The sequence below is a fragment of the Oncorhynchus gorbuscha genome, linkage group LG08 (genome assembly GCF_021184085.1).
Source record: "Oncorhynchus gorbuscha isolate QuinsamMale2020 ecotype Even-year linkage group LG08, OgorEven_v1.0, whole genome shotgun sequence".
NCBI classification, from domain to species: Eukaryota; Metazoa; Chordata; class Actinopteri; order Salmoniformes; family Salmonidae; genus Oncorhynchus; species Oncorhynchus gorbuscha.
The window spans coordinates 76946461-76964068 of record NC_060180.1 but is presented as its reverse complement, the minus strand read 5'-3'; the positions used below and the strand labels follow the sequence as shown (position 1 = coordinate 76964068).

The 17608-nt window shown below is 46.0% G+C and overlaps 1 protein-coding gene across 1 annotated transcript in view; it reads left to right on the top strand.

Annotated features, from left to right (window-relative positions):
- The window catches only part of gipc2 (GIPC PDZ domain containing family, member 2), a 67788-nt gene that overhangs the window by 11025 nt on the left and 39155 nt on the right, over positions 1-17608 (top strand). The window lies entirely within an intron of this gene.

The window sequence follows — 17608 nt, the reverse complement described above, 5'->3', positions numbered from 1 at the left end:
GTGTTGTCTCTCTCTCTATTGGTACTAACTGCAGTGTGTTGTCTCTCTCTCTATTGGTACTAACTGCAGTGTGTTGTCTCTCTCTCTATTGGTACTAACTGCAGTGTGTTGTCTCTTACTCTATTGGTACTAACTGCAGTGTGTTGTCTCTTACTCTATTGGTACTAACTGCAGTGTGTTGTCTCTCTCTATTGGTACTAACTGCAGTGTGTTGTCTCTCTCTCTATTGGTACTAACTGCAGTGTGTTGTCTCTCTCTCTATTGGTACTAACTGCAGTGTGTTGTCTCTCTCTCTATTGGTACTAACTGCAGTGTGTTGTCTCTCTCTCTATTGGTACTAACTGCAGTGTGTTGTCTCTTACTCTATTGGTACTAACTGCAGTGTGTTGTCTCTCTATTGGTACTAACTGCAGTGTGTTGTCTCTTACTCTATTGGTACTAACTGCAGTGTGTTGTCTGCCGGTGAGCGAGTGCCGATCAACTCTATGCTAATCCATGTAAACAAGGTCTGAGTAGTCTTTGTTTTTGTTTGGCTAATTTAAAGCTTTGTCAAGTGTGCAGACTGTGAAGTAGACTGCGCTAGAGTAGACCAATGGTAGTCTCGTGTTATTTTAAGTTTACAACAAGCCTGACATTTCCTAATTGCTCCAAGAGATTAAAATGTTACAACCAATCCCATTTGATGGAAGGTGTGTGTGTGTGTGTGTGTGTGTGTGTGTGTGTGTGTGTGTGTGTGTGTGTGTGTGTGTGTGTGTGTGTGTGTGTGTGTGTGTGTGTGTGTGTGTGTGTGTGTGTGTGTGTGTGTGTGTGTGTGTGTGTGTGTGTGTGTGTGTGACATCTTAAGATAACTGGTCTAATCCAAGGCTTACTCTACTGGGAGTAAGACATTAATAATGAATTAAATACATGCTCACGTCATCACCAAACAATAACACTGGGTTTGGAGTCACATTTTTGTGATTTTGTGTGTGTGTGTGTGTGTGTGTGTGTGTGTGTGTTTCTCTGTGTGTGTGTGTGTTTCTCTGTGTGTGTGTGTGTGTGTGTGTGTGTGTGTGTGTGTGTTTCTCTGTGTGTGTGTGTGTGTGTGTGTGTGTGTGTGTGTGTGTGTTTCTCTGTGTGTGTGTGTGTGTGTGTGTGTGTGTGTGTGTGTGTGTGTGTGTGTGTGTGTGTGTGTGTGTGTGTGTGTGTGTTTCTCTGTGTGTGTGTGTGTGTGTGTGTGTGTGTGTGTGTGTGTGTGTGTGTGTGTGTGTGTGTGTGTGTGTGTGTGTTTCTCTGTGTGTGTGTGTGTGTGTGTGTGTGTTTCTCTGTGTGTGTGTGTGTGTGTGTGTTTCTCTGTGTGTGTGTGTGTGTGTGTGTTTCTCTGTGTGTGTGTGTGTGTGTGTGTTTCTCTGTGTGTGTGTGTGTGTGTGTGTTTCTCTGTGTGTGTGTGTGTGTGTGTGTGTGTGTGTGTGTGTGTGTGTGTTTCTCTGTGTGTGTGTGTGTGTGTGTGTGTTTCTCTGTGTGTGTGTGTGTTTCTCTGTGTGTGTGTGTGTGTGTGTGTGTGTGTGTGTGTGTGTGTGTGTGTGTTTCTCTGTGTGTGTTTCTCTGTGTGTGTGTGTGTTTCTCTGTGTGTGTGTGTGTGTGTGTGTGTGTGTGTGTGTGTGTGTGTGTGTGTGTGTGTGTGTGTGTGTGTGTGTGTGTGTGTGTGTGTGTTGTCTCTGTGTGTGTGTGTGTGTGTGTGTGTGTGTGTGTGTGTGTGTCTCTCTGTGTGTGTGTGTGTGTGTGTGTTTCTCTGTGTGTGTGTGTGTGTGTTTCTCTGTGTGTGTGTGTGTGTGTGTGTGTGTGTGTGTGTGTGTGTGTGTGTGTGTGTGTGTGTGTGTGTGTGTGTGTGTGTTGGGGGGGGGGACTACATTGATTTATTTTGGCTTATTTGTTTTGTTGTGTTCGTTTACAGGATTTTCTTCACCTGAAAACATTTCCGTTCCAAGTCAGGGATTACTGGAGTTTACTGTAATAACGTTGCGGTTTTAAAAAGGAAGGGGTCAGCGCATTGTTGTTGTTGAGAAGCAGAGCTCGTTGTTGTTGTTGAGAAGCAGAGCTCGTTGTTGTTGTTGAGAAACAGAGCTCATTGTTGTGGAGAAGCAGAGCTCGTTGTTGTTGAGAAGCGGAGCTCGTTGTTGTTGAGAAGCGGAGCTCGTTGTTGTTGAGAAGCGGAGCTCATTGTTGTTGTTGAGAAGCAGAGCTCATTGTTGTTATTGAGAAGCAGAGCTCATTGTTGTTGTTGAGAAGCGGAGCTCGTTGTTGTTGAGAAGCAGAGCTCATTGTTGTTATTGAGAAGCAGAGCTCATTGTTGTTATTGAGAAGCAGAGCTCGTTGTTGTTATTGAGAAGCAGAGCTCGTTGTTGTTATTGAGAAGCAGAGCTCGTTGTTGTTATTGAGAAGCAGAGCTCGTTGTTGTTATTGAGAAGCAGAGCTCGTTGTTGTTATTGAGAAGCAGAGCTCATTGTTGTTGTGGAGAAGCAGAGCTCATTGTTGTTGTGGAGAAGCAGAGCTCATTGTTGTTGTGGAGAAGCAGAGCTCATTGTTGTTGTGGAGAAGCAGAGCTCGTTGTTGTTGTTGAGAAGCAGAGCTCGTTGTTGTTGTGGAGAAGCAGAGCTCGTTGTTGTTGTGGAGAAGCAGAGCTCATTGTTGTGGAGAAGCAGAGCTCGTTGTTGTTGTTGAGAAGCAGAGCTCGTTGTTGTTGTTGAGAAGCAGAGCTCGTTGTTGTTGTGGAGAAGCAGAGCTCATTGTTGTTGTGGAGAAGCAGAGCTCATTGTTGTTGTGGAGAAGCAGAGCTCATTGTTGTTGTGGAGAAGCAGAGCTCATTGTTGTTGTTGAGAAGCAGAGCTCGTTGTTGTTGTGGAGAAGCAGAGCTCATTGTTGTTATTGAGAAGCAGAGCTCATTGTTGTTATTGAGAAGCAGAGCTCATTGTTGTTATTGAGAAGCAGAGCTCGTTGTTGTTATTGAGAAGCAGAGCTCATTGTTGTTATTGAGAAGCAGAGCTCGTTGTTGTTGTTGAGAAGCAGAGCTCATTGTTGTTATTGAGAAGCAGAGCTCGTTGTTGTTGTGGAGAAGCAGAGCTCATTGTTGTTGTTGAGAAGCAGAGCTCGTTGTTGTTGTGGAGAAGCAGAGCTCATTGTTGTTGTTGAGAAGCAGAGCTCGTTGTTGTTGTGGAGAAGCAGAGCTCATTGTTGTTGTGGAGAAGCAGAGCTCGTTGTTGTTGTTGAGAAGCAGAGCTCGTTGTTGTTGTTGAGAAGCAGAGCTCGTTGTTGTTGTGGAGAAGCAGAGCTCGTTGTTGTGGAGAAGCAGAGCTCATTGTTGTTGTTGAGAAGCAGAGCTCGTTGTTGTTGTGGAGAAGCAGAGCTCATTGTTGTTATTGAGAAGCAGAGCTCATTGTTGTTGTGGAGAAGCAGAGCTCGTTGTTGTTATTGAGAAGCAGAGCTCATTGTTGTTATTGAGAAGCAGAGCTCATTTGATTTTCTTTATGCCCTCAATCCTATTCCTTGATATTTTACTGAATTTATTAATTACTACTGTGTTATCTCGTTGATTTCACCTTTTAATCCATTTGAAATGTTAAGGCTTTCTCTGTTGATTAAATTATTTAAAATGTCGTCACTTCTCTGGGTTAATAATGCATTTTAGTAAAGAAAAACAGGGAAGACATTGAGACCAAGTCCTTTTCCAGATGTGTCCTGTAGAATTCAACATAAAATACACAAACCCTATAAATATATACAGTACGATTGAACACACTGACTCCTTCCAGGGTTTTTCTTTATTTTATGTGTACTATATTTTCTACATTGTAGAATAATAGAAAAGACAACACTATTAAATAACACATATGGAATCATGTAGTAACCAACAAAGTGTTAAACAAATAATAAATGTAGTATATTTTTAGATTCTTCAATGTCGCCACCCTTTACCTTGACAGCTATGCACTCTCTTGGCATGCTCTCAACCAGATTCATGAGGAATGCTTTTCCAAAGGTCTTGAAGGAGTTCCCACATATGCTGAGCACTTGTGGGTTGCTTTTCCTTCCCTCTACAGTCCAACTCATCTCAAACCATCTCAATTGAGTTGAGGTCAGGTGATTGTGGAGGCCAGGTCATCTGATGTAGCATTCCATCACCCTCCGTCTTGGTAAAATAGCCCTTACACAGCCTGGAGGTGTGTTAGGTCATTGTCCTGTTGAAAAACAAATGACAGTCCCAGTAAGCCCAAACCAGATGGGATGGTGTATCGTTGCAGAATTATGTGGTAGCCATGCTGGTTAAGTGTGCCTTGAATTCTAAATAAATCACTGACAGTGTCCCTAGCAAAGCACCATCACACCTCCTCCATGCTTCAGGGGGGGAAAGATCATCTGTTCACCTACTTGTTTATTTATTTTTTACCCCTTTTTTGTCCCCAATTTTGTGGTATCCAATTGGTAGTTAGTCTTGTCTCATCGCTGCAACTCCTGTACGGACTCAGGAGAGGTGAAGGCCGTGCATCCTCTGAAACACAACCCAACCAAGTCGCACTGCTTCTTGACACAATGCCCACTTAACCCGTCAGCCCGCCGCACCAATGTGTCGGAGGAAACACAGTACACCTGGCGACCAGTGTGCGCTGCGCCCGGCCCGCCACAGGAGTCGCTAGTGCGCAATGGGACAAGTATATCCCTGCTGGCCAAACCGTCTCCTAACCCCGACGACGCTGGGCCGAACCGTCCCCTAACCCGGACAAAGCTGGGCCGAACCCTCCCCTAACCCGGAGGACGCTGGGCCGAACCCTCCCCTAACCCGGAGGACGCTGGGCCGAACCCTCCCCTAACCCGGAGGACGCTGGGCCGAACCCTCCCCTAACCCGGAGGACGCTGGGCCGAACCCTCCCCTAACCCGGAGGACGCTGGGCCGAACCCTCCCCTAACCCGGAGGACGCTGGGCCGAACCCTCCCCTAACCCGGAGGACGCTGGGCCGAACCCTCCCCTAACCCGGAGGACGCTGGGCCGAACCCTGCCCTGACCCGGACGATGCTGGGCCGAACCCTGCCCTGACCCGGACGACGCTGGGCCGAACCCTGCCCTAACGATGCGCCGCCCATGGACCTAGCACTGCGATGCAGTTCCTTACACCACTCGGGCGGCCCTGTGTGTAGATTGATGAATTCTAAATAAATCAGTGTCACGAGCAAAGCACCCCCACACCACCTCCTCCTCCATGCTTCATGGTGGGAACCACACATGCGGAGATAATCCATTGGAACCAAAAATCTCAGATTTGGACTCATCAGACCAAAGGACAGATTTCCACCGGTCTAATGTTCATTGCTTGTGTTTCTTGGCCCAAGCTAGTCTCTTCTTATTGGTGTCCTTTAGTAGTGGTTTCTTTGCAGCAATTCGACCATGAAGGCCTGATTCACACAGTCTCCTCTGAACAGTTGATGTTGAGATGTGTCTGTTTCTTGAACTCTGTGAAGCATCTATTTGGGCTGTAATTTCTGAGGCTGGTAACTCTAATGAACTTATCCTCTACAGCAGAGGTAACTCTGGGTCTTCCTTTCCTGTGGTGGTCCTCATGTGAGCCAGTTTCATCATAGCCTTGATGGTTTTTGCGGCTGCACTTGAAGGAACTTTTAAAGTTCTTGAAATGTTCCGGATTGACTGACCTTCATGTCCTAAAGTAATGATGGACTCATTTCTCTTTGCTTATTTGAGCTGTTCTTGCCATAATATGGACATGGTATTTTACCAAATAGGTCTATGTTCTGTATGCCCCCCTACCTTGTCACAACACACCTGATTGGCTCAAACTAATTAAGGAAAGAAATTCCACAAATGAACTTTTAACAAGACACACCTGTTAATTTAAATGCATTCCAGTTGACTACCTCATGAAGTTGGTTGAGAGAATGCCAAGAGTGTGCAACGCTGTCAAGGCAAAGGGTGGCTACTTTGAAGAATCTCAAATATATTTTGATTTGTTTTAAATTTTTGGTTAGTACGTTATTCCTTCGTTTTGATGAGAGAAAGAGCAAACGAATAAAACATCACATATCACCCTGAAAAACAGTTTGGCAACTCAGATGTCTATACTTCAACAGCAAAGTTAGACAATATGGAAGTTTATAAAGTAGGGAGTAATGTAGAGATCTACAGGTCAATAGCAAAGTCCAGCCAACCTTTGGCTCAGATACCACAGTGTTCAAGTTCGCATGTCTACAATATGCATTGTGTTTGAACAGCAACATAGAATGTGTTCAGTTTGGATCAGACGGAGACCGAGAGAGCTCAGCTGAGACAGACGGACAGACGGGCTCCTCTAACCTGTTTCTCCTGGACAGACATGGGGCTCCTCTATAACCTGTTTCTCCTGGACAGACATGGGGCTCCTCTATAACCTGTTTCTCCTGGACAGACATGGGCTCTATAACCTGTTTCTCCTGGACAGACATGGGCTCTATAACCTGTTTCTCCTGGACAGACATGGGGCTCCTCTATAACCTGTTTCTCCTGGACAGACATGGGGCTCCTCTATAATCTGTTTCTCCTGGACAGACATGGGGCTCCTCTATAACCTGTTTCTCCAGGACAGACATGGGGCTCCTCTATAACCTGTTTCTCCTGGACAGACATGGGGCTCCTCTATAACCTGTTTCTCCTGGACAGACATGGGGCTCCTCTATAATCTGTTTTATCCTGGACAGACATGGGCTCTATAACCTGTTTCTCCTGGACAGACATGGGGCTCCTCTATAACCTGTTTCTCCTGGACAGACATGGGCTCTATAACCTGTTTCTCCTGGACAGACATGGGGCTCCTCTATAACCTGTTTCTCCTGGACAGACATGGGCTCTAACCTGTTTCTCCTGGACAGACATGGGGCTCCTCTATAACCTGTTTCTCCTGGACAGACATGGGCTCTATAACCTGTTTCTCCTGGACAGACATGGGGCTCCTCTATAACCTGTTTCTCCTGGACAGACATGGGGCTCCTCTATAACCTGTTTCTCCTGGACAGACATGGGGCTCCTCTATAACCTGTTTCTCCTGGACAGACATGGGCTCTAACCTGTTTCTCCTGGACAGACATGGGCTCTATAATCTGTTTCTCCTGGACAGACATGGGGCTCCTCTATAACCTGTTTCTCCTGGACAGACATGGGCTCTATAACCTGTTTCTCCTGGACAGACATGTGGCTCCTCTATAACCTGTTTCTCCTGGACAGACATGGGCTCTAACCTGTTTCTCCTGGACAGACATGGGCTCTAACCTGTTTCTCCTGGACAGACATGGGCTCTAACCTGTTTCTCCTGGACAGACATGGGGCTCCACTATAACCTGTTTCTCCTGGACAGACATGGGCTCTATAACCTGTTTCTCCTGGACAGACATGGGCTCTATAACCTGTTTCTCCAGGACAGACATGGGCTCTATAACCTGTTTCTCCTGGACAGACATGGGGCTCCTCTATAACCTGTTTCTCCTGGACAGACATGGGCTCTATAACCTGTTTCTCCTGGACAGACATGGGCTCTATAATCTGTTTCTCCTGGACAGACATGGGGCTCCTCTATAACCTGTTTCTCCTGGACAGACATGTGGCTCCTCTATAACCTGTTTCTCCTGGACAGACATGGGCTCTAACCTGTTTCTCCTGGACAGACATGGGCTCTAACCTGTTTCTCCTGGACAGACATGGGCTCTAACCTGTTTCTCCTGGACAGACATGGGGCTCCACTATAACCTGTTTCTCCTGGACAGACATGGGCTCTATAATCTGTTTCTCCTGGACAGACATGGGGCTCCTCTATAACCTGTTTCTCCTGGACAGACATGTGGCTCCTCTATAACCTGTTTCTCCTGGACAGACATGGGCTCTAACCTGTTTCTCCTGGACAGACATGGGCTCTAACCTGTTTCTCCTGGACAGACATGGGCTCTAACCTGTTTCTCCTGGACAGACATGGGGCTCCACTATAACCTGTTTCTCCTGGACAGACATGGGCTCTAACCTGTTTCTCCTGGACAGACATGGGCTCTATAACCTGTTTCTCCTGGACAGACATGGGCTCTATAACCTGTTTCTCCAGGACAGACATGGGCTCTATAACCTGTTTCTCCAGGACAGACATGGGCTCTATAACCTGTTTCTCCTGGACAGACATGGGGCTCCTCTATAACCTGTTTCTCCTGGACAGACATGGGCTCTATAACCTGTTTCTCCTGGACAGACATGGGCTCTATAATCTGTTTCTCCTGGACAGACATGGGGCTCCTCTATAACCTGTTTCTCCAGGACAGACATGGGGCTCCTCTATAACCTGTTTCTCCAGGACAGACATGGGGCTCCTCTATAACCTGTTTCTCCTGGACAGACATGGGCTCTATAACCTGTTTCTCCTGGACAGAAAGCTCAGGTGTGAACTGAGACATGATTACAGTGAAAGGGCTTCAGTTGATTAAGTGGCTGTTTACCCGCCAAAGGGGATAGAAGGGTTGCCACGGTCACGGCATTGTTGAGACAGAGGGTAAGACCGTTTTCATTGGCTGCTGAGAGGCGTGTGTGTGTCTGTGTGTGTGAGAGAGAGAGAGAGAGCAGGTGGTGACCTCCAGTCATTGCTCAACCATTTACAATTACGATGTGATTGAATGATACTTTGAAAAACACATTGTGTTGTGACCTGATGTATTTTCTACCTTGGGATTACAATCTCTATGTGACACATGACTGGAGAAAGTGGACGCCTGTAGTTGGAGAAACCTCTGTTCACTTCATCAATGCCTTTTATCTAGTGAGGTTTTATTTCTATTGGTAGACCGAAAGGTATCTATTCTTTAGACCAATCAAATTGCTCAAATTTTAACACACACACACAATGTGTTTTAATATAATCAACTATATCGTCTGGTGGTGCCTGAAGAGGGCAACAGATCTAGATAACCAGAAGAGAGATATTTACCTGACCCAACTTCTCCTCCCGCTCCTGTTGCTTTTCACAGATTCTGTCACTACTTCTCCTGAAGATGCCGTTATGGTTTTCACAGATTCTGCCACTACTCTCCTGAAGATGCCGTTATGGTTTTCACAGATTCTGCCACTACTCTCCTGAAGATGCCGTTATGGTTTTCACAGATTCTGCCACTACTTCTCCTGAAGATGCCGTTATGGTTTTCACAGATTCTGCCATTACTCTCCTGAAGATGCCGTTATGGTTTTCACAGATTCTGCCACTACTCTCCTGAAGATGCCATTATGGTTTTCACAGATTCTGCCACTACTCTCCTGAAGATGCCATTATGGTTTTCACAGATTCTGCCACTACTCTCCTGAAGATGCCATTATGGTTTTCACAGATTCTGCCACTACTCTCCTGAAGATAACGTTCTGGTTTTCACAGATTCTGCCACTACTCTCCTGAAGATGCCATTATGGTTTTCACAGATTCTGCCACAACTCTCCTGAAGATAACGTTCTGGTTTTCACAGATTCTGCCACTACTCTCCTGAAGATGCCATTATGGTTTTCACAGATTCTGCCACTACTCTCCTGAAGATGCCGTTCTGGTTTTCACAGATTCTGCCACTACTCTCCTGAAGATGCCATTATGGTTTTCACAGATTCTGCCACTACTCTCCTGAAGATGCCATTATGGTTTTCACAGATTCTGCCACTACTCTCCTGAAGATGCCATTATGGTTTTCACAGATTCTGCCACTACTCTCCTGAAGATGCCATTATGGTTTTCACAGATTCTGCCACTACTCTCCTGAAGATGCCGTTCTGGTTTTCACAGATTCTGCCACTACTCTCCTGAAGATGCCATTATGGTTTTCACAGATTCTGCCACTACTCTCCTGAAGAAGCCGTTATGGTTTTCACAGATTCTGCCACTACTCTCCTGAAGATGCCATTATGGTTTTCAGATGCACATTTTTTGCTTTAAGTTCCATTTTTTCATATTTTTTACATCTTCATATCTAAATATCCTTGTCATGTGGATAATCAAAATTCTATCCAAATAAATGCAACGAACTTCAAACAACTTTGGTCTGGCCAGAGGCTAGCAACATTGTATAAAATATTCTGGGCCCTCAATTTCCCACTCCAGTGAGCTCAGGACAGACACAGCTGTAGGCTATTTGATGAAAGGGATAAGAAGCAGTGGTTGACTTGGACAGGAGCTGAGTTCAAATGTTCTACTGCTTGAGCTCCTGTTCCTCTTTATAGAATATCAACTCAACAGTATTGTGGATCTCCTAAATATAAAAACAGAACCCATTTCAGCCTAAGTCAAGAACTAAGGATGACCGAGGCAGAGAATTTTAACGTGAACAGGGAATTTATTTCCTTGACACGGTAATTTGGGGGAAAAGGGGCTGGACGGAACCAAAGAAAGAAAGTTAAGGAGCCCCCTCTCCTACCCATTGCTTACCTAACCAGCACCACCTGGCACGCTAACCAAAATACAGGGGGTGGTCCCCCAGGTCTTACCTACTGTGCCTAGACAGAGTACATACTCCAGGTATGTGTATTCCCGCAGGCCTCAGCACTCCTAAGATGCCTTCCCCCCTGGGAACAACAGAATATAAAACTTAAAGTGAACAATTTCACAAATCAAAAACACAGTCCTATGGCATACACAACCGTCAGCAACAAAATCAACACCACTATTAGAGACCAACAACAAAACCCCTAGAAGCTCTCGCTTTCCTAACAAAGGAACACTGGCTTTTATCTGGAGAAGGAGTCTGTAATTGAAGACAGCTGTATCCCCTAACGAGAGGGCGGGGTCAGAGCTCCAATTAGCAATGGGGCCGACCAATCAGCTGCTTTGGACTTCAGGAAGCCGTTTCCTGAAATACACACATAAACGCAAACAAACCCACAACAACTGGAACAAACCTATTTCATGTTTCCACTGGATCAGAGCACTGATAGGAAGTAATCAGGTAGGACTATTTGTATGGTGTTTCCATTGGATCAGAGCACTGATAAGAAGTAATCAGGTAGGACTATTTGTATGGTGTTTCCATTGGATCAGAGCACTGATAAGAAGTAATCAGGTAAGACTATTTGTATGGTGTTTCCATTGGATCAGAGCACTGATAAGAAGTAATCAGGTAGGACTATTTGTATGGTGTTTCCATTGGATCAGAGCACTGATAAGAAGTAATCAGGTAGGACTATTTGTATGGTGTTTCCATTGGATCAGAGCACTGATAAGAAGTAATCAGGTAGGACTATTTGTATGGTGTTTCCATTGGATCAGAGCACTGATAAGAAGTAATCAGGTAGGACTATTTGTATGGTGTTTCCATTGGATCAGAGCATGACATTGTTCCCTTTCACGCTGAGTGGTTATCGAAAGGGAGAGAGCTGGAAAGATCTTTCAAATACATTGAGGAACTATTGACATTATCAATGGATGGAAAAACAGACTTCGTTCACTTTCTGTTTGAGGTGAAGAAAACATTACTTTGAGAAGCTCCACAGCTCATTGGTGGTGGGGCGTTAACCAATCAGAAACACTATCAGATCCCCAAATGGGCACATTATTATGCCTCTGTTTTCACGCAGGTCAGGTAGTCTATAGGTCTACTTCTATGTGTAATCAGGTAGTCTATAGGTCTACTTCTGTGTGTCATCAGGCCATGTAGTCTATAGGTCTACTTCTGTGTGTAATCTGGTAGTCTATAGGTCTACTTCTGTGTGTAATCTGGTAGTCTATAGGTCTACTTCTGTGTGTAATCAGGTAGCCTATAGGTCTACTTCTGTGTGTAATCAGGTAGTCTATAGGTCTACTTCTGTGTGTAATCAGGGAAAGGTAGTCTATAGGTCTACTTCTATGTGTAATCAGGTAGTCTATAGGTCTACTTCTATGTGTAATCAGGTAGTCTATAGGTCTACTTCTGTGTGTAATCAGGGAAAGGTAGTCTATAGGTCTACTTCTATGTGTAATCTGGTAGTCTATAGGTCTACTTCTGTGTGTAACCAGGTAGTCTATAGGTCTACTTCTGTGTGTAATCAGGTAGCCTATAGGTCTACTTCTGTGTGTAATCAGGTAGTCTATAGGTCTACGTCTGTGTGTAATCAGGGAAAGGTAGTCTATAGGTCTACTTCTATGTGTAATCAGGTAGTCTATAGGTCTACTTCTATGTGTAATCAGGTAGTCTATAGGTCTACTTCTGTGTGTAATCAGGGAAAGGTAGTCTATAGGTCTACTTCTATGTGTAATCTGGTAGTCTATAGGTCTACTTCTGTGTGTAACCAGGTAGTCTATAGGTCTACTTCTGTGTGTAATCAGGTAGCCTATAGGTCTACTTCTGTGTGTAATCAGGTAGTCTATAGGTCTACGTCTGTGTGTAATCAGGGAAAGGTAGTCTATAGGTCTACTTCTGTGTCATCAGGGCCAGGTAGTCTATAGGTCTACTTCTATGTGCTCGTCCTTAGTCAACATTCACAGGAGAGCTCCAAACAGAAGACAATAAATAAATTGACAGAAGTTGTGCAAACAACGTGTCCACTCCGACAATGAGACCAGGAAGACTGGAACAAGAATACAGGAAACATGAAGAGACTGTAACCAAAGTAACACTGTAGATTATGAATTAATGGTAGACGTAGTACTGGGGACACATGTCATGGGGGAATTGATAGACACCTAACAATAAAACACAAACAATTCACACAATGAAGTTATGAAACAATGTCTTCTGATGGTACGACTGCTGTCGGCATCCAAAGATGAACCCACTTGAATAAACGCTTGGAGGTAAAGGATGACAGCAGTGGTGTCGTCTACAGCGATACGGATATATCACTGATTATTGATATCTACTTAGCTCATTGATGTGAATTTCACCGCTGCGCTGTCTTTTAGCTATTTGCACCTTACGGATGGTGGTTGTTGTGGACGGCTGTTCACAAATATACATGTGTATTTGAACACAATAATGGTTTGAATTCAAGAAGTTTAATCATTGTTTTTGAAACACGGTCGACAGCCAGTAACAGCTGAATAGTGAGGATCCCACTAAGACGTGCATTGTGTGGAGAGGAGGGACGTGCATTGTGTGGAGAGGAGGGACGTGCATTGTGTGGAGAGGAGGGACGTGCATTGTGTGGAGAGGAGGGACGTGCATTGTGTGGAGAGGAGGGACGTGCATTGTGTGGAGAGGAGGGACGTGCATTGTGTGGAGAGGAGGGACGTGCATTGTGTGGAGAGGAGGGACGTGCATTGTGTGGAGAGGAGGGACGTGCATTGTGTGGAGAGGAGGGACGTGCATTGTGTGGAGAGGAGGGACGTGCATTGTGCATCTGGGTGGTCAACCTAACATCTGCATTGTCCGTGCAGCATTTAACATGTAACAGGCGAGTTTAGGCAGTTTGAGAGAAAGAGAAAGACCGAGACTAGAAGTAGTTAAGTGCAGCATTTACATACGACCTCAGCAGAAGTCAGGACATTCAAATCCAATTTTATTTGTCACATACACATGGTTAGCAGATGTTAATGCGAGTGTAGCGAGATGCTTGTGCTTCATTCACACTTCTTGTGTTTCGGGGAGCAACGCTGTTGTCAACACACAGTATATACACTGCTCAAAAAAATCAAGGGAACACTAAAATAACACATCCTAGATCTGAATGAATGAAATATTCTTATTAAATACTTTTTTCTTTACATAGTTGAATGTGCTGACAACAAAAATCACGCAAAAATTATCAATAGAAATCAAATTTATCAACCCATGGAGGTCTGGATTTGGAGTCACACAAAATTAAAGTGGAAAACCACACTATAGGCTGATCCAACTTTGATGTAATGTCCTTAAAACAAGTCAAAATGAGGCTTAGAAGTGTGTGTGGCCTCCACGTGCCTGTATGACCTCCCTACAACGCCTGGGCATACTCCTGATGAGGTGGCGGATGGTCTCCTGAGGGATCTCCTCCCAGACCTGGACTAAAGCATCCGCCAACTCATGGACAGTCTGTGGTGCAACGTGGCGTTGGTGGATGGAGCGAGACATGATGTCCCAGATGTGCTCAATTGGATTCAGGCCTGGGGAACGGGCGGGCCAGTCCATAGCATCAATGCCTTCCTCTTGCAGGAACTGCTGACACACTCCAGCCACATGAGGTCTAGCATTGTCTTGCGTTAGGAGGAACCCAGGGCCAACCGCACCAGCATATGGTCTCCCAAGGGGTCTGGGGATCTCATCTCGGTACCTAATGGCAGTCAGGCTACCTCTGGCGAGCACATGGAGGGCTGTGCGGCCCCCCAAAGAAATGCCACCCCACACCATTACTGACCCACCGCCAAACAGGTCATGCTGGAGGATGTTGCAGGCAGCAGAACGTTCTCCACGGCGTCTCCAGACTCTGTCACGTCTGTCACGTGCTCAGTGTGAACATGCTTTCATCTGTGAAGAGCGCAGGGCGCCAGTGACGAATTTTCCAATCTTGGTGTTCTCTGGCAAATGCCAAACGTCCTGCACGGTGTTGGGCTGTAAGCACAACCCCCACCTGTGGATGTCGGGCCCTCATCCACCCTCATGGAGTCGTTTTCTGACCGTTTGAGCAGACACATGCACATTTGTGGCCTGCTGGGGGTCATTTTGCAGGGCTCTGGCAGTGCTCCTCCTGCTCCTCCTGCTCTTCCTTCTCCACGTCTCCTGAGATACTCGCCTGTCTCCTGGTAGCTCCTCCATGCTCTGGACACTACACTGACAAACACAGCAAACCTTCTTGCCACAGCTCGCATTGATGTGCCATCCTGGATGAGCTGCACTACCTGAGCCACTTGTGTGGGTTGTAGACTCCGTCTCATGCTACCACTAGAGTGAAAGCACCGCCAGCATTCAAAAGTGACCAAAACATCAGCCAGGAAGCATAGGAACTGAGAAGTGGTCTGTGGTCACCACCTGCAGAACCACTCCTTTATTGGGGGTGTCTTGCTAATTGCCTATAATTTCCACCTGTTGTCTATTCCATTTGCACAACAGCATGTGAAATGTGTTGTCAATCAGTGTTGCTTCCTAAGTGGACAGTTTGATTTCACAGAAGTGTGATTGACTTGGAGTTGCATTGTGTTGTTTAAGTGTTCCCTTTATTTTTTTTGAGCAGTGTATTTGTTTGTTACTGCTCAACTAAAATAATCTCTGTTGACCAACGGCCTAACGACCAAGCAATCGACTAGGTGGCTAATTGGGGTCAGCCCTAATTACTATAGTTGGAAGGAAACACTCCTGTCTCCTTCATAAAGGTGTTTATCCATCCAGTGATATTATTTCTTCATGACTTGTTCTGAAGCTGTATCCTCTGACACTCGACCAATGATCCTAAAGAAATGATGCTGACCGGCTGTATCCCCTGGCAACAACCAGACCTACATGCCCCCTAGTCAGTCAGTCAGTCAATGATCCTAAAGACATGATGCTGACCGGCTGTATCCCCTGTCAGCAACCAGACCTACATGCCCCCTAGTCAGTCAGTCAGTCAGTCAGTCAGTCAATGATCCTAAAGACATGATGCTGACCGGCTGTATCCCCTGTCAGCAACCAGACCTACATGCCCCCTAGTCAGTCAGTCAGTCAGTCAGTCAGTCAGTCAATGATCCTAAAGACATGATGCTGACCGGCTGTATCCCCTGGCAACAACCAGACCTACATGCCCCCTAGTCAGTCAGTCAGTCAGTCAGTCAGTCAGTCAGTCAGTCAGTCAGTCAGTCAGTCAGTCAGTCAATGATCCTAAAGACATGATGCTGACCGGCTGTATCCCCTGTCAGCAACCAGACCTACATGCCCCTTAGTCAGTCAGTCAGTCAGTCAGTCAGTCAGTCAATGAATGATCAGTGTATCCTGAACTTCCTCTTATCTTATCTTACCTCTTATGCTAGGCTGGGACAATTGAACACTGCATGTTGTGAGGTCAGCATTTTCATCGAACATCTCTAGGTTAGTCATTATTAAAATTCCATGGCTTTCTCAATGTAGGAAGCAACACAGCTTCCTAAAAGAAATCCTTAGGTATATTCAGTTAGTTAAACAGGTATATGACAGACAGCAGCGTGTATATACACACTTCAGCGATTAGCTTTCGTGGCCTACCACTTCACGGCTGAGCCATTGTTGCTCCTAAACGTTCTTATTGTACAATATCAGCACAGACAGTTGCCCGGGGCAGCTCTGGCAGGGTAGAAATGTATGATGAACTGACTGGTTGGACAGGTGGCATCCTATGACGGTGCCACGGTGAAAGTCACTGAGCTCTTCGGTACGGACCATAGTCAAATCCACTCATTTTGCAGGGGTGTCTACCTTTTTAGTAGTACATTTATCAGCCAAAACATGACACCCACCCTGTTTTCAAGAGAATGCTGTCTCATCACAACACAAACTCCTCTGTTGATGAGGATGTCAAATAAGGTCTAAGCTTCAATGTGAAAATGAACATTTTGAGTTTTTAGATAATTGACGTTAAAAGGTGAATAAAATGTACCCCAATTTTTTTTTTTTTTTTTCAAAAATAAAATTGTTTGACAACCCTGTGTTTCTAAGCTTTTTAAAAAGATTTCCAACTCAACCTGTGTGTCTTTCCCAGTGATGAAGACATGGATGTCTCATGGTAGGGTGGATATGCAAAAATGGGTCAACATCTCCTAAATGTTTTAGCATTCAGATCCAAAAAGTAATTTTCTGATGCTTCTACCGTGGGCAAATATGTATGGAAAGTGTTAATTATCCAGATGTTCATATTATCATATGGCAGAGTAGCCTAGTGGTTAGAGTGTAGGGGCGGCAGGTAGCCTAGTGGTTAGAGTGTAGGGGCGGCAGCGTAGCCTAGTGGTTAGAGTGTAGGGGGGGCAGGGTAGCCTAGTGGTTAGAGTGTAGGGGCGGCAGGTAGCCTAGTGGTTAGAGTGTAGGGGCGGCAGCGTAGCCTAGTGGTTAGAGTGTAGGGGGGCAGGGTAGCCTAGTGGTTAGAGTGTAGAGGGGGCAGGTAGCCTTGTGGTTAGAGTGTAGAGGGGGCAGGGTGGCCTAGTGGTTAGAGTGTAGAGGGGGCAGGGTGGCCTAGTGGTTAGAGTGTAGAGGCGGCAGGTAGCCTAGTGGTTAGAGTGTAGGGGCGGCAGGTAGCCTAGTGGTTAGAGTGTAGGGGCGGCAGCGTAGCCTAGTGGTTAGAGTGTAGGGGCGGCAGCGTAGCCTAGTGGTTAGAGTGTAGGGGCGGTAGCGTAGCCTAGTGGTTAGAGTGTAGGGGCGGCAGCGTAGCCTAGTGGTTAGAGTGTAGGGGCGGCAGCGTAGCCTAGTGGTTAGAGTGTAGGGCGGCAGCGTAGCCTAGTGGTTAGAGTGTAGGGCGGCAGCGTAGCCTAGTGGTTAGAGTGTAGGGCGGCAGCGTAGCCTAGTGGTTAGAGTGTAGGGCGGCAGGGTAGCCTAGTGGTTAGAGTGTAGGGCGGCAGCGTAGCCTAGTGGTTAGAGTGTAGGGGCGGCAGCGTAGCCTAGTGGTTAGAGTGTAGGGGCGGCAGCGTAGCCTAGTGGTTAGAGTGTAGGGCGGCAGCGTAGCCTAGTGGTTAGAGTGTAGGGGCGGCAGCGTAGCCTAGTG